General features: G+C 38.1%; 1 protein-coding gene across 10 annotated transcripts in view; it reads left to right on the top strand.

The window, feature by feature from the left end:
- LOC119661721 (serine-rich adhesin for platelets) overlaps positions 1–22,914 on the top strand; it is a 375,597-nt gene that overhangs the window by 260,668 nt on the left and 92,015 nt on the right. For 2 of the 10 annotated variants that reach the window (XM_038071185.1, XM_038071186.1), the window contains exon 2: positions 14,025–14,030. The exons of the other annotated variants lie outside the window; for them this stretch is intronic. The gene's annotated coding sequence lies outside the window, so the exon portion shown is untranslated. The remainder of the gene's footprint in view (positions 1–14,024; positions 14,031–22,914) is intronic. 10 annotated transcript variants of the gene reach the window in all.

Here is a 22,914-nt window from a genome sequence, read left to right as displayed (position 1 = left end):
TATTCAAATAATAAAAGGGAAAAGTTGGCTATTCAACATTAAAATCTCTCCCTTTCCTCGTAAATAATCTAATAATTGTATGTATTGAAACCAAAAACGATCATTAACCCTATGATATTTCTGCATGTGATGCTACGTATATTTTCATGTTAGTGCACAGTTCAATGCATTTTGCCTAAGCGGATTGACACCGCATATTTTTTTTGCACATGATTCTTTGTTCATTTTCCTTTGCGCATACAGAAACTTCAGCCTGGGGTATTTGTTATTTAGTTTGAGTATAGAGTAGACCGATCCGCTGTTTAAAAGAAGAACAGCAGGCGATTGATCGATCACCTGGGTATATATTTCTAGGCAATAGTTGTGTGGAAACGCTTCGAACAATAGGGGTTTATCCTGCACGGGATGATGATTTGGCTTCGGTGTTATTGCATCGGAATTGATATGGGAAAGCTTGACAAGAAGATGCTACGATGGCTAGATACGCCCCTGACGAATCAACCCTGACATATTATGTTATATTTGATATGCTGCGCCAGTTTTGTTTGTCTGGTAAGTTCACGATGAACAAACTAATTTGAAAGTAGGATCTTGTAGATGGCAAATAGCATATAGCACATAGAATGACTTTCGTCTATTTTGCAAAGGGTACTATGCCGAAATAATGGCAAAGAATTTTTCTAGTTTACTGCTGGGTCCCGGCTGTTTGCTTATGAATAAGCTTTTGTAGGCGTCCAGGTGGTTAATTCTTTTTATCTGTTTTAATTCTCTTGGATGGTTTAGACAAGGTGACATTTGATCTTTTTAATGTGGCAGAAGTCGATTGTTGGCTGTTTAGTGTAGTGAGGTAACAACGTTCTATCCTTCGTGCGTATCTTCCTCATCGTATCTATGGTGGTGCTGTTGTATCCATTCTTGCAGTGTTCATAATGTAGTGTTCTTCGACAATTGCCATAAAGATTTGACTTAGTAGTAGGAAGAGAGGATTGTCCATCGCTACACCTAAGGTTGTCTTGAAATATTTTCCCTTAATGTGAAATGATTTTCATTCATGCAGAGGGAAGCCAACCTTGCATATTGTTTTGTTTTTCTCCTCCATTCTGTTGTCGAACTAGGCGGTCATTATCCGCCAAAGCACCCACGGCACTCAATCTTTCAATCAATTCTTTCGAATTTTTGACAGACTGTTTTCTGTTGGTAGAACCTAATAAGACTTGTTAGCACTGACGAAGGGAACAAGTGGTTCTCAAAATATTGGTATTTGCAAGACCAATAAATAACATTAGCGAATAGAAAAAGCAAGTTTTAATTACTTCAAATGAATATCGGCGTTGAACGTTTTGTTATCAATATGTTGATATTGATACGTCTAAATTCGGTGGTTGAATGCAATTACACTGAATTGCTGTTTGTATAACCAACAAACAGTTTTTATAGTTTGACAAAATATTGGTAAATATACAAGAGGACGCAAAATAGATGACGTTGAGTATCAGTTCATTTAGGATGCTTGCAAAGTAACCGTAATTAGAATCACTATCAAGACGCCATGTATGTCTACTTTTTACAGAATAATTCGTCTGCGATTTTGGCACATACTGTCCGCTTCCTTCTGGAAAGGAAGTTGCGACGTTAAGTCACTCAACTTGAGGAGCACAATATGTGATGGAAGCATGCCATACGACACAATTAAACTTCTGCAGCGCATTTTAAATGAACATTTTAAGATGTTCCATTTCAAAATGCAATCCATCAGCTATTGCCAGTTGACCATGAAATGCGTTTGACATGACATGGCCCGGTCATGCCAGGCCCATTTCCATCTTAGTGTAAACATGAAAAAACAAAATTTTTGGTTCTGAGGCTGTGAGGATCCCCATGTCACAATTGGATGATTTGGGACTTTATAACATTCTTATAGCAAGGTTTACCTGCACAAAATTCATCTAAGGGAGGGGGATACCATGTTTTAGTGATATTCACCGATCGACAAGATCATTAAACTGAAACGTCCTAAACTTCCTGTGGGTTTTAAGTTTTTATGTTACGGGTCTATGTAATCAATCCCCAGATTCTGGAAGTCCTGAAGGAGGGCATCCGTCAAGAAAGTTTAAGTATAATAACGAATCGAAATATACCAGGATTTCAATTAATGCCTTAATAGGATGAAAGACGAATTCAGAGTTCGGTGGAGCAGATGCTTTTATGTTGCAATAGAATATAAAAACACTTTGTCGAATTCCCACAAAAACAGAACGACAAAGTTGCCAAAATACTTCGGTTCGGTGCGCAACTGAAATTCAATTCCCGGTATTTATTAGCCACTCACAACCCGGTGCTATTTAACGATATCAATTGAATTTTAAACTGAATATTACCACGTCGGGATCAGTAAGTCAGTGTTGGTAGTAGTATTAACTCTGAAAGTCGAAAGAATATCTCGGCCGTCCTGATCTGAACTATAAACCCCCTATCTTTGGAGAAGTCAACTATATGCACTCATTATTAAAAACTTATTTAAATCGAAGTCAATGAATGAATAAAGTAACAGTCTTTATTCCAAAACGATAATGGGCCCAACATTTTTATCCAAGCTTTTAGGCAGGGTTAGGGTAGCATCTGGCTTAGATCTTTGTAAATGATGAAGGCTTTTGAAAGTGATCCTGCTGGCGTTAGCTAGCTTCACACCTAGTCAATCTTAATAATTTAGTTGGGATCAAGGATTCTATCATGGTCCTATATTCGTTTACTTTAGCTATGCTATTATAGGCGGCATTGAAGTCGATGAAAAGATGAACTACTGGCCATATTCCAATCGTTTTTCCGCCGCTTATCACAGAAAGAAAATCTGATCTGTGTCTGATTTACCTGGAGTGACGCCTCTTTGATGTGGGCCGATGACCCGGCTAACGAGATAATGGAGAGTGTCTTATAGATGTACCTTACAATGTGATACCTCTAAAAATGCTGCACAGAGTGGTATCCCGCTTTTTATGTATGAGACACATAATGCCTTGTTGCCAGTCGTCAGGCATTGATTCGTTGTCTCAGATCTTGAGCATCAGTTGACGAACCGCTTGGTGTAGTTGATCGCTACCATATTAAACCAATTCGGCTGTAATTCCATAGGCTCCTAACGACTTTAGTCGATGAATTGCACGAACTGTTTCTTCCATGCTTGGTGGTGGCAGCAGCTGCCGGTTGTCTTTAGTTGACGGAACCTCCAACTCGCGGATATTTTCGTTGTTGAGCAGTTCATCATTGTACTCAAGCTATTGTTCCAATATGCCCATAAGGTCGAAAATCAGATTTCTTTTTGTCTCGACAGGATTGAGCACCGAGGTGTATATGGCTTCATCGTGCTGACTTGTGCGGTTACTATCTATACTTCCCCAGTTTGTTTGTTTTCTGTTTGTGAAGTCAGTCATGCGCTTCCCGGAGTTCGCCTGTCGTGCAATTGTTCAGACTTTTTTTGCGACTGGGCCCAAATATGTTTGTGGTCGCACCAATGATAATGTTCCTCAGGCCCTTGTAAAAATAATTTGTCGATATCTCATCTCCAGGACCTTTACTAGTTGTGATTATTGCGGCATTCATTTCCTTTTATAGATATTACGGAGCATCTTGCTATGAATGGCTTCAGTGTTTATTTTCACCTGATTGTTAGAGGGGATTTGGAGGTGGTGTTTTCTTCGAGTCCGAAGAACCATGCCAACGAGATGATGATCCGAGTCTATATTTCCCCGCAAACCAGGTACTTCCAACAAACACTTCGTGACAATGCTAGTTGAGCAATCCGCGCTCCGTTGTTATTGGTAATTTGATACAAACTATGGGGGCGACGTACCGCCTAAATACAGGCTCCGCCCTCAGTTGTCTATTAAAATCTCCAAATATGATTTTGATGTCATAATTGGACAGGCTTCGTGGGATTGTTCCGTTGCCTCGTAGAATTTATCCTTCTTCGATTCTGTGGTCTCCTCTGTAGGAGCTTGGATGTTATTGATGCTTATGTTTTGAAATTTACCGCTCAAGCGCAGTGGCCATGGCTGCTCACTTATGTTTTCAAATCCGATAACAGCAGGTTCCATTTTTCTGGCTGACCAAGAAACCTACTTCGAACACATGATATGTTGGGTAACAAATATATGTTATTGTCGCTTTTCTCCGGTTCGTATCCAGCGCATTTGCCATAGTGTTGTCACATGAGCAAATGAGCAACTCGGTAGTCCTTTTTAAGGTTTTGTGTAAAATAAAATGTTAAATCGTGTGGGATATCGGCCTCGGTTAGTATTTTCTAAAGCTGGTCTTAGTTTTGACATTTTTCGGAAAGGTCCGGGGGGGTTGAAAGTGATCGTTTCTTTAACGGGCCCATTTTTAGAAACTACCCGATCGAAAAGTCCGAAAAAAGCAAGAGTAACACTTAAACGTTACCTAAGCATGTCAACTTTTTGTACTTATTCTGTTTTTGAGATAGCCTTGTCCTCGTGGTTAACCATAGTCAACCAGGATGACTATTTCGGCATCTGCTAAATCTACACTCATTGATAATTATATGCGAATCCAGCCTGGCATTAATTAATCGTGATCATATTAGTGTAGGTTTGTAACATTTTACCGGTAATGAATAGCTTATAAACAAGTCGGAAATGGTTTTGTAGATTTCTGGGCGCACGATGGTTTGTGCTTTGACATTGAATATGTTGTACTTGTCATTTCAATGCAATACTCACTTTTTAATCCTAAGCTGTAGAGATTTAAATCGGAGGAATTCGACTTTGACCGAATATAACTTTGTTAATAATAGTAGGATTTCCATCAAACTTTTCAGTACAGTTCTCCATATTATGGCCTATCTTATTGAACCATAGTCACAATATCAACATGCATTGTGATAACGTCAGCAGCCTTGATTTGGCAGTACTCGCAGTGTGGAATACTATCCAGTCATCACCGCGTGAAAAACGCCATTTTTACACTTTTTTATCGTTTTGAAAAGCTTACAGATTAGATTAGATAGTGGACATATTTGGTTGTTAATTCAAATTTCTAATCGAGAAATTTGTTGTTCTCGAAACTGGTCCTGTAATTATGAAACGGTCTAGTTTTCGATATTTATGAATTTTTCGTTATTTTGAAAAGGAATTTAGGTTTTTCTCCAAGAACAACAAATTTCACTTAGCTGAATTGGAGGTAGTCCTAGTGCCTAGTTATGAAAAAGCACCATATTTTAGTAATTGGCGGAAGTGGCAAAGTTTTAGCTTAACTTCATTTGATACATAAGCGGGTATTGATAGTCGCTTCTACGGTACAAATTCTTATATAATTTATACAATTTAGAATTCAGTTCAGAAGGCACGTATGCAAAAGAAGCCTGCTTGAGGTCTCAATTCGCTTGCATATTTTATCATATCTCCACTTAACTAGGTTCAGTTTTAATAGCGACGCCTAAGGTGCGCCTGAATTCACTGGTAAAAAGTTGCTAAAACAAGAAATCCCAAATTCAAAGCATTATTAGGTCAACAGCAATACATTTGCATTGGTTATCCCAGATGAAAGAAGAACACCTCATCACTGTGCAGTTCCGCAATTAAAGTACAATAGTCAAGTCAGTTATTTTTGTTGATGACGGAATCGCCGCTCGGCGGTGCCCTACTTCATGGTTTGTATATAGATTATCTGATCAATCGCAGTTCCGTTCTTTTTGTCTGAATTTTTTTTCTACCTTCTATTTATACATCAGAACTATCAAAATTTGTTTATATTTAAAGAGAACCTTGTCCTACTTTGTTAATTCGACCCCAGGTGATTTCTTAATCGTTTGTGGATGTTGCTGCAATCTCTCAAGATTTAGCTCCGTTGGTGATGATTCTGCATGAAAGATTATCTTATGAACCGATTGATTTAGTTACCAGTTCGTCTGTTACACTTGCACTAAATTATAAACGCTTGAAATAGTGTAGCAACCAATGGATCGTGTACACATGGTATGCCAATGAATGATTGCAATTTTTCTCCGTTTTCTTCATAATATAATTATTCTATTTGAATTACCAACTCAAGTTCATTTCTTTTTATGCTTCAAGTACATGTTTTTTTAACAGTTGACCAGTCGAGTGATTTTATCGATTTATAAACATTGTTTTTTGCTTATCATCACCGGACAGACAGTTATTTCGTTACGAAATACACCACTTCCTGATGGTGTGGTCTGCGCCAAAACAAAAAAATAGAATTTCTTGCAATGACCTATATTCCTTATTGCATGGAATATGTAACTTCAAGTTTATTGCTAGGAGGACAAAAATTGAACAAAATAAATGTATTCAATATTTCCTACATTTGTAAACATGTACCTATACCTGTGAATCACCCATAATGTTGCATGCGCATATCAGTAATTTCTATTTTTACTTCACAAAACGTAAGCAATTTATATTCACGATAAGAACACCAGAATGGGAAGGCATAAAATGTCAAGGAAAGTGAGCGGCGTTAGTCATTTTTACTGCCTTATTTTATGCACAATAAACTGCTTTCAATATCTATTCAATAACTAGACTTACTCTTGCAGTAAAATGCAAGTAAATTTACGGAGGGGGTGAGTGGACTGGATATTTCTACTCAATCCTATTCCTTTCTTTCTATCAGGTTTATCTGCAAAGTGAGAATGAGTATGAGCTGGGCTTATCTTGATAAATTCATATTAGCACTTTCGTTTGATGGTTTAAATGGACGAAGAATCATTTCTTCGACGCTGTGAGTCATATGAGCTGACACCCTTGAAAACCATTTTTGATGTTATAATAAACTATGCCTAAATCTATACGTAGTCTCTCACCGAATCTTGTGCCGTAATAGACATTCGTAAATACTAACCGTATTCTGTTTCATATAGTTTTCTTCGTTATCTAGAATGTGTCTATTTTGAAACTTCTGCTGAAACTCAAAATAAACTCTCAGAAAAAATCGACTATGAAACCATTGGAGTAGGCATAATGTGAAGAAAGTGGACACAGGCAAGTGTATTCTTGAAGAATTTGTTGATTAAAAGTTAGTTTTATTTTTAATTTTGCGAAATAAAAGGAATTAAGTTCCTATGAACACCAAAAAAGATATCGTTTCAATATGTTGTCATGGCAATTCAATTAATCAGGGCCAACTGTTTCAAATAAGTAATTAAAGTTACACTTTAAGGGGCTTTTAATCAAAACTTATGACACTGCTCGAATTCATAAATACTTAATTATGATTGTTCTTTCATTGAAGGAAACTATACACAGCTTTACAAAAATAGACTTGCGGTTCCGTCTAGGCGTGATCGATGTGGTTACTAGATGTTGTTTGCACCCTTATATACAATTCATAACACGACCTCTTCTACTTTTCTTTTTCTTCAGCCTTTGTCCCCGGTTCACAAGCAGGGTCGGCACGTTGTGATCAATTCCACCTTTTGGTTCTATCAAAAGCCTGATCTGGATGCAATCGCCAGGCTTTCAAATCCCCAATCAGCGTTAACCCAAATTACATGACCATACCATCAAGAGTGCCTCTCTCGCAATTTTTCCACGATCGGTGCAACCCCCTATCGATCGCGGATATCATTTCGGATGTAATCAAAACGTGTCACGCCAATAGCCCAACGCTCTTCGCCATTACTGTAAGATGACGTTCATTGTCTTTTATAGTCGGCCAATACTCAGCACCGTAGAGAGCGACGGGACGAACGACATTGCGGTAAATTTTAGATTTGAGACGTTCCTTGATAGTTCGATCACCGGTTGTGGAACGCCATTTCATCGAGGTTGCGCTAATGGGTGAAGCAACCTCATAACCCAGTTCTCCATTGGCTGAGAGCATTGACCCGAGATATTTAAATCGCTCAGTTCTAGGCAGATCACTGCCGCTAATAGTGATTGTGCCTGTTTAATAGGGATCGGTTCCCAAAAATTTTATTCAGATTTCATCTGAGACGGCGTTGCATGAAGCGATGATTCCATTTTTGGACACATTTGGACACGACATCTGCATAAAGCTGTCTATAGGACGCTGAACGTTGATTGTGCCATGTGACAGTGTCCATAACAAGAACAAAGAAGAATGGTGAGAGGGCGCTTCCTCGATGAACATCAGCAGAAACATGAAGCGGTTTTGATGTACCCGCCAGACTTTGAACTTTACTTTTCGGATCGTAGTAGCGCAATTGAACACAGCGCACGAGTTCCTCTAGCACTAAGTGTTGTCGTAGAACATACCAGGTGACGCACACGGTCAAACGCTTTCTCTAGATCCAGAAATGTAACGTAAAAAGGGCGATGCTTTTCACGGTGTTTCTCCATAATTAACCGCACAGCGTGTACAGCGTAAATAGTTTCACACCTCTTGACAAATCCGGCTTGATTCACGGTTGTTGGAAGTTGTTGGTCAAGAATGTGTTAAAAAATCTTCATGGTATAGGAAAGTAACACAATCGGACGGTAATTTGAACATTCTGCTGAACTACCTTTCTTTTCGAATATTGGAACTGTGGTACTTTCTTGCCAGTCAGATGGTATTCTACCTGATTAAAAATTTACCGAGCTACAGTGTTAGATAACAGCTTTTCGCTTTCCAGAGCTCAGATGCGATGTCATCAGGTCGTGTTCCTTTCCCCGATTTCATTCGTTTTGTTGCTACGTGGACTTCAATTGCTTATATAGGTGGAACTGCTCCAGCTGTCAGCAATGCTGTCTTCAGTTGAAATCTGTTTGAAATATTCTCGCCATCTATCCGTTGTGGCTCGACGGTCAATGAGCAAAGTATCGTTCTTGTCATTAACACAACAGAAGGGTTCGATATCCTGTGTACATTCGTATCGGCTTTCGGCAGCGATCTCTGTCTTTGCTTTCCGGTTGGCATTCTTATAAATTTGCCAGCGATTTATCGTCGAGGGACTTGTGATGGGGGCTTTTCTTTTCACGAACTTTCATTTCAATATCGTTATTCCAAAGCTAAGTATCTCGGTTGATGTACGGCTTACCTGGTTTGGTGACCTCGAAGGTTTCAGAGGCCGCTTCTGGATCGTGACTTCAACTTGGTTCCACGATTCTTCTACATTCGTAATGGTTGGTTATCGCGTACATGAGATCATTTGCTCTTGCCTCTCACCAAACCGTCACCATTTAATGCGCGGCGGCCACTGCATTTGTCACGCTGTTTTATCGGTGGCTTCATTCGTTAGACGACAATCAACGGCCGATGTTGAGGTGCAATGGTCTCATATGGAACGGCTCTGCAATCGGTGACATTGGTAAAATATCAGGTGTCTTATGAGAATATAGTCGATTTGCCTTTTACTATTTTCATTAGAAAATGTAGGAAAATGAGACAATCCTATGATGAACCATGTATTCATAAGTACAAAGTCATGGGTGTCGGCAAAATCGATTATACGCTCGCCATCCTCATTGCCCGCCCGAAACTCCTTTTTCCCTTAGCACCTGTTACCGTCTGCCTTTTCACCTGCACGATCATTAAGTCAAATCGACCTGCGCGGTGAAGAAGTGAATAATGCGATTAGGTGATATAATGGGAATTTCTCAAACTTAGTTGGATAGTAAGATTTTGAACTCAGGCCTCGAAGACAACTCTGTCTTTCGCCGTGGCAGAGATTATGCGGCCTGAGATAGGGTAATCTGTGGAAGTATCTTGTTCGCTGTTAAGTTCTTTTTCTTCGATTTGACTTTGTTACCCTACGTATTTTTCCATCCAAATTTGTTATTTTCCTCGTCTTATCTCCTTATTTTTTCAGTTCAACACTTTCTTTGGTTTGGTCTTGCTCTCTATAATCGTACATTTGAATTCACGTTCGGAACTCAAAGGCCTATATTCAGCCTTGGCAATTATTAACTTGGATTTCATCATCATGCATTAAGAGATGCATCGTTAAGCTTTGAGCACTTTCTACATATAATAATTCTGTCTAACCTATTTCATTGTCCCGCACCAACCCTTTGCATTTTTATATATTCTCGATCACTATTGGGATATGAAAGGCTTCGTCTAAAGCTCGCAGCAACCAAAAATAGGCAGTCTTTCAGAAGTAACGCTCTTTTCAAAGCTCTGCGGTATTTGGTAAATTTATTAGTAAGAACGTTTACACCTATTTCTTTACAACTGTAGTAATCGCAATTCTTACTACGTTTCTCACACTTTCCTCAAACTCGCAGGCTCGCAATTATTGTGTGACTTACCTCCCTTTCTTCTTTTTCTTTTCTCCGGTTGGGTGTAGCTGTATCTTTCACAAAACGCCACTTTAACCCTTCTTTAGCCAATTACCTCATTGACAACCTTGATGATTTTGGAATTGATTCCGATCGCTTCCTAGGCTTTTTCTACTAAAAACCAACCAAAAAATTTCCCCTTCTGTCTGCTTAATTTTTAACAACAGCCTTGGAAGTTGTTTTTTTTCTAACTTGTGGAAAGAGGCCCTTATGATCCCTACAGATCAAAATAGCAATGCTTTCGCGACTACCGTCTGTTTTTCTTGTAGAAAATCCTTGAGGCATGGTTCACTGATTGCCAGCTATGGTCGTCTTATAGCTACAGAGCAACACACGTCAGTATTTCTTTTGGTAGTTGCATATTTCATTAAAGATTTACTTCAGGTTCTTTACCATGCTTATTGTTCATCAATTTTCTTCCCTCTTTCCTGATTTGGCTTTGCTTGATTTAGATCCGTGGCTTTGCGTTCTTTTTCTCTGTAACGTTTTCAATAGACTCGTTCCTCTCTTCAAATGAATTTAAACAGTCAGGTTCAATGATTCTCTGTTAATGACTAAGGGTCAGAAAATGCAACTCGCTTAAATCTGACCCCATATTTTTCCCTAAGCTATTGGTGGGTATTCTTTATCACATCTGAGCTCTGTCTAACACTTCTGCGGAACCTTCGAACATAAGCTCTGCTTTCCCAACCATTGACGTAATGTCACCAACCGTGGTTCCAGAACGTCAGGCTTTATGTTGCATTTCTTTACTGACTTTGACACACTTCAACTCCTTGGTTGGAAGCATCGAGTATTGCTCTGTGAACTCCCCTTAGCGGTCTTCGAAAAGTTTAACGGAAATCCAATTAATCCGTTTTAGGAAGGCCTTTCCACGTGTGAACTATTTTCTCCATTCTCTTTTTATTTCCCTTACCTACATTAGAGCGATGGTCTCTAATGGTCTGAGAGATTGCTCTGTCTTTATTGATATTCCCCATCGCAGCATTTCCTATAGAACACGTAGTGCAGAGTGCGTTTCGTGGAGCTCAAACTCTATCTTCACTCCCCGATGCCAAGACCACGTTGGCGTTATAACAGCTACCGCATAGTCTTGACACTCCTTGTCCTACTTTACTTTTAAGCCTGGGTTACGTTTTTTACTTTCTCTCTTCTGAAGCAATGTATAATTTGACTTTCTATAGATTAACCGCTTTATATAAATAAATAAATTCAAGAAGCCAAAATAATAAAACCAAACAAAAGAAAATTATATTTAGGGCTTTATTACAAGAAAAAGATGCGAGACAATTTAGACATCAGTCCACTAAATTCCTCGATAAATGAATGAATTAGTATTTCAAATCATTACTTTAACGGACTAAAGCATTATTTGATTAGTCAATTGGCTGATTAGTAATTTTTTAATTGTTAATCGTTAGTTTGATTGATTATCAATCATTAATTAATCCTGGAAGACTTTTATTGAATTTAAACAAAAAACACGGTTTTCACTGCCTTACTTATTGGGGAAAGCAATTCAAACGTGGTTTTTCTAAGTTGCTAATCATGATTAAAAATTGCCGGCTAAAGTACTAGGCAATTATGGTAATGATTGATGGTGGGATGAATTTTCCAGTTTTATTATCTATCCTGTTATCAGTTCTTGAGGGGTTGGGTTTCTGTAACTCTTGTTTGGCCATCATGAGCGAGAGAGATGCTCAATGAGTTTTCCGTCTCTCTGCCCAACAACTGAATCACCTAGACATTTCTGTTTAATATTTAATGTAATCATAAAACTCCTGAAAAGGGGATCTGCAGCAGCCATGGCCTAGCGCGCTACTCATTGGTAAATGCTTGGATAGATGAGGATGTTTTGTGTTGCTGCTGATTTATTTATGTGAAAAATCCCGTCCGGCCGAGGCTAAACAAATAATTCACTACGTTCACCTTCTTCAGGGTTTGTTGTTCTCCAGGTGGTATGTTTTCACTACGAGAACGTGGTATAGCCATATTACACCATCATAACAAATCTTGTAATTCGCTTAAGTGAACTCATCATGGGAGAAAATGTCGAATTGATCTTCACAAAATTCCTAGGTTGAATCCTTCACAAGTTCTCATAGAAATGCATCGTAGGGCAACATGAAATAGATATTTCCTGTTCTAAAAGATGGGGTTTACATGCAACAAATACGTGTTCTATTTAGAATGTCGAATCGAATGTTTTAAATTATGCCTCAGTAAAAATATTTGGTGACATGCAATTAGTAGCATTATATTCCAAAGAAGCTCAGTTACTATGTGATATCGTGAATGGTTTTCACGACCTAAAATTGTCAGTTGAGGATGATTACCAACTAGGAAGGTGCTCAACTTCCACTGAAATCAAGTCAACGATCTGACACGTCAAAATCGCCAATTGGCTGTCAGTGATATTATGGAATAGATTAGCATCTTGATGTCATGAAATTTGTTCTTCATTTGATGACCTGGGAATGAAAAGCAAATCGACCGCAACAAATCCGTAACGGCTGGAGCTATCGTCACGAAATTTGGTGAGAATATCTTGACTGTGAACCACTACACATGCAACGAGTGGCACTATTTTGTGTTGGGCATAAGGGGTGTTCCCCATATGTGCGAAAGGAGAGGTATCTTTCGAAAGTGGTCTTGTTTCTAGTATTGGATAAAACGCAGGGAACGTTCTCAGAACCTAATCATCCGAAGAATCTAAAAAATCGCAGCAATGCATCTCTACAAAATCTAGGCTTTAAAATACATTCGATTACAGTACCTGCACAAATAAAAGTAAAAATAGCATATCAATATATTTCAGAAATATACCCGAAAATACCCCTTAAGTTGTTGTTAAAAATATAAAATTTGGCATCAGTATAATATAAGACACAATTCTGGAAAAAGGCAGAAGGGCAGAAAGGTTCAAAGGCAATCCAATTATTACGAACAAAGTTATAGAAGGTCAAAATGGTGTTTCCACGTAGTTCTGGCTGGCCATCCAAATTTGAGAAGCAAGATGGCCTCCTGAACTGCAATGCAAATACTTGTCTCTAGATGACACTTACAACACTTCGGTTAGTTCCAAATAATATCTTCAAAAAAATATAAAAACAGTCCTAATGTTTACAAGAAAAGGAAAACGTTCATAGAACGTTTATCACATAACATGATCACAAAACCTTTATACCTGAAGCACCCCCCCCAACCAAAATCATGTAAGTTTAGCGAAAGTTCTTCGTTCATGAAAAACTAAACTTTCTTTCAAATAATTTTTTGTTATCTTTTAATCGTATATCTGCAATTTAATTATTTACCTTTATATGGGGAACTAATTTTAATTGTGGTTTATTATCCTTTTGAATTTGACGCTATTGACAGTCAAGAAATATTTTGGAAAAGTATTCAATATCTAACTCCATCCTTTGTACTAATCACTGATAGCTTCCTTTAACGCCCGTCAACTGGAGAACGGTTAAATCTTTGCCAAGGATAGTTCTTTTTCATTACTTATAATGTGAATCTGTAAATAACAGTATTTTGCCATTGTAGATAACTTTTTTTTCAAACGTCTAACGACATTGTTGCTCAAAATAGAAATAGGACTCTAGGCAAATTGTAAAATCCCGGAAACCACTGTATTTTCGCATTTCCATTAACTATGTATAGTTGTCATAAGGGTCGCATTTGTTTTTACCTGATTTTAGTAGTCTTACTCTTTTATGCATCTAATCTGTATATCTAATCACACTTTTTTTTTTGCAGGAAAATGTAAGTTGACCACAACGAATATATAAGTTTGCTACACTGTATGGTATGATTTATATACTAACAACTAATTGGTATTATTTCATTATATTAGTCCCATTTCACGCCAACCAGTGAGAAAAAAAAACATTACCTCCCATTTCCGTTGCACTGAAAAATTACGTTTTATCTTGCTCATTATCTTATTTTGAATGTATAGCATCATAAAGTTAGTATGCTTTTTCTATCAGATATAAATGCAAGTAGATAAATGCCGTTTATAAATACTCTGGAAAATTCTCACAATTGTATTTCAATAAAAAATAATCAAGGTTTGAAAATTCAAGGTGAATTAATTATGTATCTTGAACATTAATATTCTAGGGGACTGATGAAGGTTAGATTTTTCCAAGTAGTAGGTGATTTTTAAGCGGTTAACGGTGGGAGTGTTTCTTCAAAGGAATTAAAATTGTAGAAGTTTTTCTGCCGGATGTTTGATGTGAGGGAATTTTCAAGAAAAATCTTTTTTCAATAGGGCGTTTGTTTATGCATTATGTAGCTATCAGATAATCTCGTTTTTGGTTAAATTTATTTTTGTGACTTTTTTTATTATCTAACAAAACTGTGAAATCGGTTTACTACTTGTTCGTGTGACTTCTAGGAAAAATGACAATCTAAACATAGTTTGTTTGCTTTGATATGGAATTTTCATTCCTCAACGTTTGATTGTTCTCAAAATGAAGCGTCAAAAAGTTCCAAATCCATATTGTAGGGAGGATCTTGTCCATTATGTTTGGCTTGTAATTTTCATGCAAATTGCGTCGTTCTTTTCTTTTGGAATGGTCGCTTGGCAGTATCTAGAATCATCATCATCAACGGCACAACAAGCGGCACCCGGTTTAGCCCTGCCTTAGTAAGCAACTCCAGCCATCCTGGTTTTGCAACGAGGTCCACCAATGTGATATTCCTAAAAGCTGTCTGACGTCCTTACTTACGCCATCCATCTGAGGCAGGATCTGCTCCGTCTTCTTTTTCTACCATAGATATTCTCTTATATATTTTCCGGGTAGGATTATCCTCACCCATACGGATTAGGTGACGCGCCCACCGCAATCCACAACAGGCAGTAGTCTGTCTGTCACACGCACTTTTCTTAGAAACGGTTGTACCGATTGACATCAAATTTGGAGGAAAGGTGGGAACTACGAACGCCCCCGCATATTGTGAACTACATCGTTTAATGGGGAACTTAACGAAGGGTCTCCATGGAAAGAGGGTGTTTGAAATTTTTCTTCGCCTAATGTAGTCATGTGGGGTATCAAATGATAGGTCTCGATCAGGACCTTTCAATGCTGACATCAGTTCTGGCATGTGGTGCAAAAGCAGGAAGGGCAGGGCTGAAAAGTATGCTCATCGCTTAAGTAGGGGTAGTCAATCTCTAGTACTAGACTGAACAGACTGCGACGCAATCAAAAATAGAAGTAGATAAAATTCATTTAAGACATTATTTAGTGTATGAATTCGTTCTCGGACACAGAGATGGTTATCAAAACTGTGTGTGCAATTTACAGCGCCAATGCTGTAACTGAATGTGTGTGCCAGCAGTAGTGGCGGGGAAAGAAAAATCGCATATCAGCCGTGTTTTGGAATGCCACATGAGGTTGAAAGCGACAAATGGTTAGTGGCATTAGAGGAGAAAGATAATTAAATTGTTGCTGAGCTATCGAAGAGGTTCAACGTACACCCTACCATCATCGAAAAAATAATCTGATTCTGGGATATGTTGTGAAATTTGATTCCTGGGGTTCCCATGAGTGAGGAAGACCACCTGTTCCTGCTGAATAGAAAAAAATCAGGCAGCTTTCATTCCTATTTGGTCATTGGGGATGAGAAGTGGATTCTTTCCTAATGTTAAACGCTGTGACCCGCTGAAAGAAGAACGGAAACCACCATCGACATCAAGACCAGGATTTCACCCTCGAAAGGTCGCACTTACTCAAAGAAAAATTACGGAATTAGATTGGCAGCAGATTATTCAATCCCTGTACTTCCCTGATTTTGCTCCCTCAAATTGTTACTTGTTTCACACTTCGGACATAAGAAACATAAGGAAAGGAAAGAATTTTTTTAATGAAGACAGTCTAAAAATCGGAGTTATGAATTTCTTCTCATCCTAGTCATCTAAATCTTACAAAAAGGGGATTAGGCTGCTATCAGACCGTTGACAGTGTATAATAAATCACGGCGGAAAGTATGTATTAGATTAAATAAAAACAAAATGAAATTCTAGAGTTTACTTTAGAAAAAACTTATGTACACACCCAATAGCTGAATTAACGATTTTTCCCAAAGTTTGGTGAGTCCGATATTCGTTCAGAGCAATGGCAGCCCACTCGAGTGGAATTTTCGTATTGGCCAAAAATACGCTGTACTCCATATCTGCTTTGGAATTATGATGGCAACAAAAAAGGGAAAATAATGAGAAAAAAAAGACAAATTTGATTTTTTAATTTTTTTTAGATGCCGAATACTGATTTTTTTTCCCTCATATACCGATATTTCGAGGACCAGTTGTCCTCTTCCTCAGCAAGTTTTTACCTGAACTGTTAATGGTCCAGGGGTGGTTTCAGTCAATTTCTAAAAGTTGGTAATATATTATTAGTAAGTTTACTTGAGCAGATATCGAAATGGGACATATTTTGGGGCCTAGATTTCATCTAAGCGCAGCTTTCGGATTTTTGCGTTGGATAGTTTTCGAAAATGAGTCCTGTCTCACTTTAAGGGGGTCATCCCGTGTGAAGGCTGTTATTTTGACTTGTTTTAGAAATTTTTTGTGAAGAGCTGGGGAAAGATACAAATACGAATTTTTCACTGTAGATTTAATAATGTCTTGAGTGTGCATAGTAATTTTTCCAGCCTGATCACATAGTTCGTTATTGAAATACAGAGCAATTTATACACCCATCTCCAAAAAAAGGTGTTTTTCTGCTGCCACGCTAGAGGGCGCTGAAGATCATCTTAAAGAAAAAAAGTAAACGGCATTTTAACGTGCAGACTTAATTACAGTCCGCAAACTAGGATTATTAAAAAATATTAAAAACTAAATTTTTAGTGCTGGATCAAACTTTTTTTTTTAATTTTAGTGTTTTTTTACGGCTTCTTCAATGAATAAAAAAAACTACTGAATGAATCGCAATTATCCTAGTTTGCGGATCGTAGAAATATGTTCTGAATAAGTCGTGAAAATTTCAAAGAATTTCGTTGGATATATTTTGCACTATGGTGGCACCCGATTTTCAACATGCGATTTCGAGCCATAAAACCTTAACGGACCATTAATCTGCTATACCTAGTCCATAAACACTAGGTTTCTTCAAGAAACACATGCACGGCCTGAAGCCTTGTCCTTTTAGCGAAGTCATTCAAACATTAGTCGAATATCAAAAAATCACTTTGCCCATATATTTTACACTATATTTAGATACAATTGATGCCAAAAAAAATCGATTCCGCGGATCCGACACACAGGATGACCCCCTTAAGTGTGTACATTTTGATTCCTTACTCGCACACTTTGCAGTTCACGTCAAAACTAATATCAGATTCGCAAAGTACTAATTCATTTGGACCCCACATGACTAAATTTAATGAAAAAAATGTTTACATCTCCCTTTTACATGTGTGGAGAGCCCCCTTTAACCTGCACGTAAATTTATATGACTCACAGTATGCGTGGGATTTCATAGTTCGCATATGTCCACAAAGTTTCGTTCGGATCGGTTTAGCCGTTTTGGGGAAAAGTGCGTGTGACGACTGACAGGCAGACAGTGAATTGATTTTAATAATGTTTTATGTAAAACAAAAAAAAAACAGTAAAAAATTATTATTTTTCGGACGTCCAAAGTGATTTTTCCCCATAAGTGCTCCTATTAATATCAGATACCACATCAAAATGAAAGAACCGCTTTTTTTTCTTCAGTTCTTGTCCCGTTCACAAGCGGAGTTGGCTCGTGGTGACCGGTTACGCCACTTTGCTCTATCAAAAGCTTGATCTGGATGCAATTGAGAGGCTTGTAAATCCCCATCCAGCGTATCAAGTCATCGTTGTTTCGGCCGCCCTTTTGCCTGCTTACCATCGACTTCTACCTTCAGACGAATCTTGGCGAGTGAATTCTCGTTAGCGCGAATTACGTGACCATACCATCGAAGACGCTTTCCTCTCAATTTTTTCACTATCGGTGCAACCCCATATCGATTTCGGATATCCTCATTTCGGATGTGTTCAAAACGTGTCACGCCACTAGTCCAACCCAACATCTTCGCCGTTCATTGTCTTTTATAGTCGGCCAACACTCAGAACTATAGAAAGCGACGGGTCGGACGACATTACGATAAATTTTAAATTTGAAAGAGCGAATGGCATTAATCTCGCCAAATTTTTGGAAAAAATTGTTATTTCAATTTTGTTAGTTGTTTGTTTGTTGCGTTTATTGAAATTTGAAAAGAAGAGGTATCTGGAAAAAATGTGGCACAGGGCGTAAATTTTCCCCCCATGTCTTCAATAGCAAAATACTTTTAGAAACTACGCCTACTTCCTAAGCATTCTTCCATATTTGATAAAAGTTATCCAGGCAGAGCTGCATCTATAGACTGTCAAGGACGTTTTACTTGTCTGACTAAATAGACTAACTAGTAATCGTATCAATTACTTCTGGGGTAGTACCTTTATTTGACAACTCACTATGTTATGCAGAATGAATCGAAAAAGCATCGACCATTTTCGTTTTTTCTCGATTTTTTTTAAATTGTCTGTGTGTGTGTTGGGATATAGTTTGAAAATCATATTGTCTATCGGAAAATTTGTATGAATATTCTTCGTAGACAAACCAGGACAATTTATTGACGGATCTCGATTCACGCATCATTCCAGTTATTCTCAGGTAAAGTGAATATATTTATATATTTTAGGGAGTAGCCCTAAGTAACCATACATAGAATGACGTTATCATATTAAGACAAATGATATGGCAGAATGTATTGACCAAAGGTAAGAGTCTTAGTTGGGAGGGTTAACCAAATTCCATACTTGAAATAGACTTAATTTAACTCAGAATTGTTTTTGACCTCCCGTGAATGCCATTTTCTTTATAAATAACGTCCAGCAAGGAGCTGAAATTCTCAATCTTAAGAGAAAGATCCCGCTTAAGTCAAAGCATCGCAATCTTATATTTCAGCTTAATTTTTTCCCAAATTACAATCTCATATTCCAGTTTAATTTTTTCCTAAATCAAGAGTAAAATTTCAGGTTCAGCAGACTAAATTCGACTTCAGTGTTAGTTTCTCCAATTTGACCTACAAACACTATCCCTCATTCAATAGAAGCCATGTGACAAACTCTGAACATATAATACTCTGAATCAACAATTTGTGCCTGTCATCTCGATACATCGCTCACATATCTAGATTGACACAAATTGCATTTGACTCAAATCTTCTCATCCACTGACTGGTTGAATGGTGGACTAATAATAGCAGAGGAAATTCACACGACGAACCGATCATTTGGGCATTGTATGGCTCTGAACCATTTCAAGTTGCATCTGAGTGCGCTTAACTCCTCAGCGTACATAATTGACTAAGCATGAAGCTAGACAAACCACGTATGTCTATATGTGCTTATAATAAACAATTTAATCCCAGTGCGATATTGTAGAACAAGTAATTCAATTAGGCTTTGTCACTCGATGCGGCCCCAATCGTGATGCAATACACATTTTGTCATTTTGTCGATGATAGTTCCCCAATAGTTGTTACGGTTCTCAATGGAGGGTGTAATTTGGATTATCTTTACAGTGCGTACATGGGACATTTACATAATTAGATGGAGCAAGCGATATGTAATGTGTAATTGAATTGTAACATGAAGTCAAAGGGATAAGGAAGAGATAAATTGGGGAGTTGCAGAAATATCTTCAGCTTGGATACGATGTCATTTCACATGTAAATATGTAATAAAAAGCCAAATATATTATAAATGACTTAATCAAGTTGCCGAAACGTTGAGAAAATATAATATAGAGTTGATAATGCTATTTATTTGCTAATGCTTTGACACTAGAAATGAGAAAATATGGATGATTGTGATTGTTTCATCCACGTTGACAAATTTGGCTTGATTACGCAACAGAAAATGTCGGTTGTGATTTCATTCTTTGGCAAATTTTGGTTCATTCTTGATTTTACTTAAATTTAACTTTGAACAAAATCTGTAAAATCACTTTCTAATATGTAGTAATAATAATAGATGGCGTAACAATTCAGTTTTGAATCTAGACCTTGTTGTTAAAGCACTTCATTCAATGTCGCCAGCATTGTGCTCGCTCGTGATTTGTGGCGGCTTGTCAACTTTCAAATAATTAAATAGGATATCGAACTATCTGTAGTTCGGGGAGAGGTGACACGCACTTTTATGATGAGAGAGTTTGATAACTTGTTTCTAATCAGCTGCCTCAAAAAGGATAACACATTAGGTAAAACTTTCCAAGGCTCGAATTTTTATAGACCAAAAAAGGTATCGCAACAATGACGACTCTCCTGCCTGTGCCTACACTTTTACCCATCGTCATGTACAAGTATTGCTTTTCATCTGTGCGACCTTTTAGTTTCTATTTTTCAATAGTGACTTACTTTCAACGTTGGTAGCTTATTTCTGGCTTAAATTGAACTTAGCTATCTTTAATTCTATTTCAATGGGTGGCTATTATGATTGTTTGGCCTACACTCTACCTTTTCGCCCATACTTTTTAGTTATCAAATATTAACTTAATTTAAAGCAAGGCACCCGCACTAAAGGCGCAGAAGTTCTTTATTTTGTTTACTTAGAAAAAATTACTATTTAGAGGCTTAATTCCAACATTCATGAATCTTATGTTACGTTTGTTATCTTTAAGGACCCTGTTGTCATCCTCTCCATGTTTTCTGAAGTTTACATTACTTTCTGTGCGGAAATGGAAGGAAGTTAGTTTCGTAGGCTCAGGATTCCATAACAAATCTTCTATACTTTTCTCAAGTGATATGTTTTGGTTAGTTAAAATTTCTTAATAATCTTATGTGCTCCAGCAATTTACTTTTTACTATATTTTATTGATTATACCGAATTTGCAGACTAAGTTCTGCGGAATAAAAAGTTTGAGGAGGATAATTTAAACGCTTAATTTCTGGGCAAAATTATTCGTACAAACTGCCAAGTTGAAATTCATATCCATTCATCCATATTACTGTTGTCTATCCAAGTAGGCAACCGCGTCCACCAGGACAGGATACTCATTCCTAGAAGTATTCATGCCATATAAGTCTTCATTATTCAGGGTTACTTCCTTACTCTCTCAGTAGCCTCTTAGTGTGCTGGTGTGGAGTTAGATAACGTAACACGAAGTCGGGGAGGCTGAACTGAACCTTTGTGATCCCCTTTCTTTGGCTTCATTTGTATTTCTCGCTCTGTTGTTCCAGCTAGTGGACATTCCACCCTAAGACACTAGAAATATGGCCCGAATATCTTCATTCCAAATTTGCCAGCAAACACTTCCCTGGAGCCCTTTATCCGGGGAATTTCTTCATTGCTTTGCATATCCACCAACCTCAGTCTTCTTTGGGAAAATTGAAGGTGTTTTTCCCGAGAAGTACTGTAGGAAAATACCGAGCGCGACCTTTGATCATGTAGTAAGGAGATTGAGTTGTTCATTATTCACATCAGTTTCATGCAACAAAGAAGATGGCGTGACTAGCCAATAACCTAATGCATCACGCCGCTTCTTCACACTAGCTTATGAACTCCAGGAATAACCACTCAAGCGGCCAGTCGAAAGAGGAATAATTGTAAGGAAGTTAGAGATAACATCTGACTGCAGTTTTGTGGAAGAAAACCGGGCTGATGACTCCTTGACGTCTAGTTGCAATCCAGTATACAAGCTGGAGGTTTTATGGAATGTTTTATAGTGTTTTATAGTACTTTCATTGTCCGTTCTTGACTAAACCACCGCCCTTTATATTCCCACGCAGCTGCCGCTGGGAAATTTGTTTCTACTGCAGGCGATGCCGCGTGGCAATCAACAGCAGCCTCGCATCAATAAAGAATAGCCTGGAATACTAATAGACGGCAGAAGCCTGACAGCGCTCGACATCACAACGAGCGAATGGCTCTTGTCTTTGGGGTAGACAGTCCACTATGTATCCCTTTTGGCTACTTCGAAGATTAAAGCTTTTCCATCGCTTCAGTTATTCGAATTAATTCTTTAAATCTGCAATCAGTTTCATCCACTTTATTCGCTAGAGAATTCTCACACCTTGGTGCCCATAAAGGGGCATGGGAAATTGAGTGAGACGTCAAAAATATTTTCAACTTCCATAGTTTTTGGTACGGAACGCTTAGAGAGAACGCGCTCGAATCTTTTTGTTCACTTACTCGAGGTACTTCGATATCACGTGACACTAATCTGTATTTACGGTGTTTCTAGCAAAGAAATAAAGAAATTCTGCTATAAACGACGATTTCGCCGCCAGCAGAATGTTTAGCATATACCAATATTTCGAGACTACCTTTTTACCTTTTTTTAATGCGAGGTGCAAGAAAATCATTATTGACCAGCATAAGGCGGATTAGGCAGGGAAATTGCGGAGGAAAGCCATGTTGGTCGCACCTCATAAACATTTGACGTTCGATGAGGTATAAACTCGAGGACGCAATCCGTCATGGATTTCTCTTTCCTGGAGTTCCCGAGAGATCCTTTCCAACGTTCCATGTTTCTGAAAGAACGCGCCCCCTTCACATTCCTAAGACTCCCTAACACATGCGATGCATGCAGGCGTATGTCGACGGGTCACTCTAATGGAGCTGCGCTTCTAGGGTCAT

The sequence above is a fragment of the Hermetia illucens genome, chromosome 1 (assembly GCF_905115235.1).
Source record: "Hermetia illucens chromosome 1, iHerIll2.2.curated.20191125, whole genome shotgun sequence".
NCBI classification, from domain to species: Eukaryota; Metazoa; Arthropoda; class Insecta; order Diptera; family Stratiomyidae; genus Hermetia; species Hermetia illucens.
Note: the sequence above shows the minus strand (reverse complement) of the source record. Positions and strands in the feature narration are given on the sequence as shown.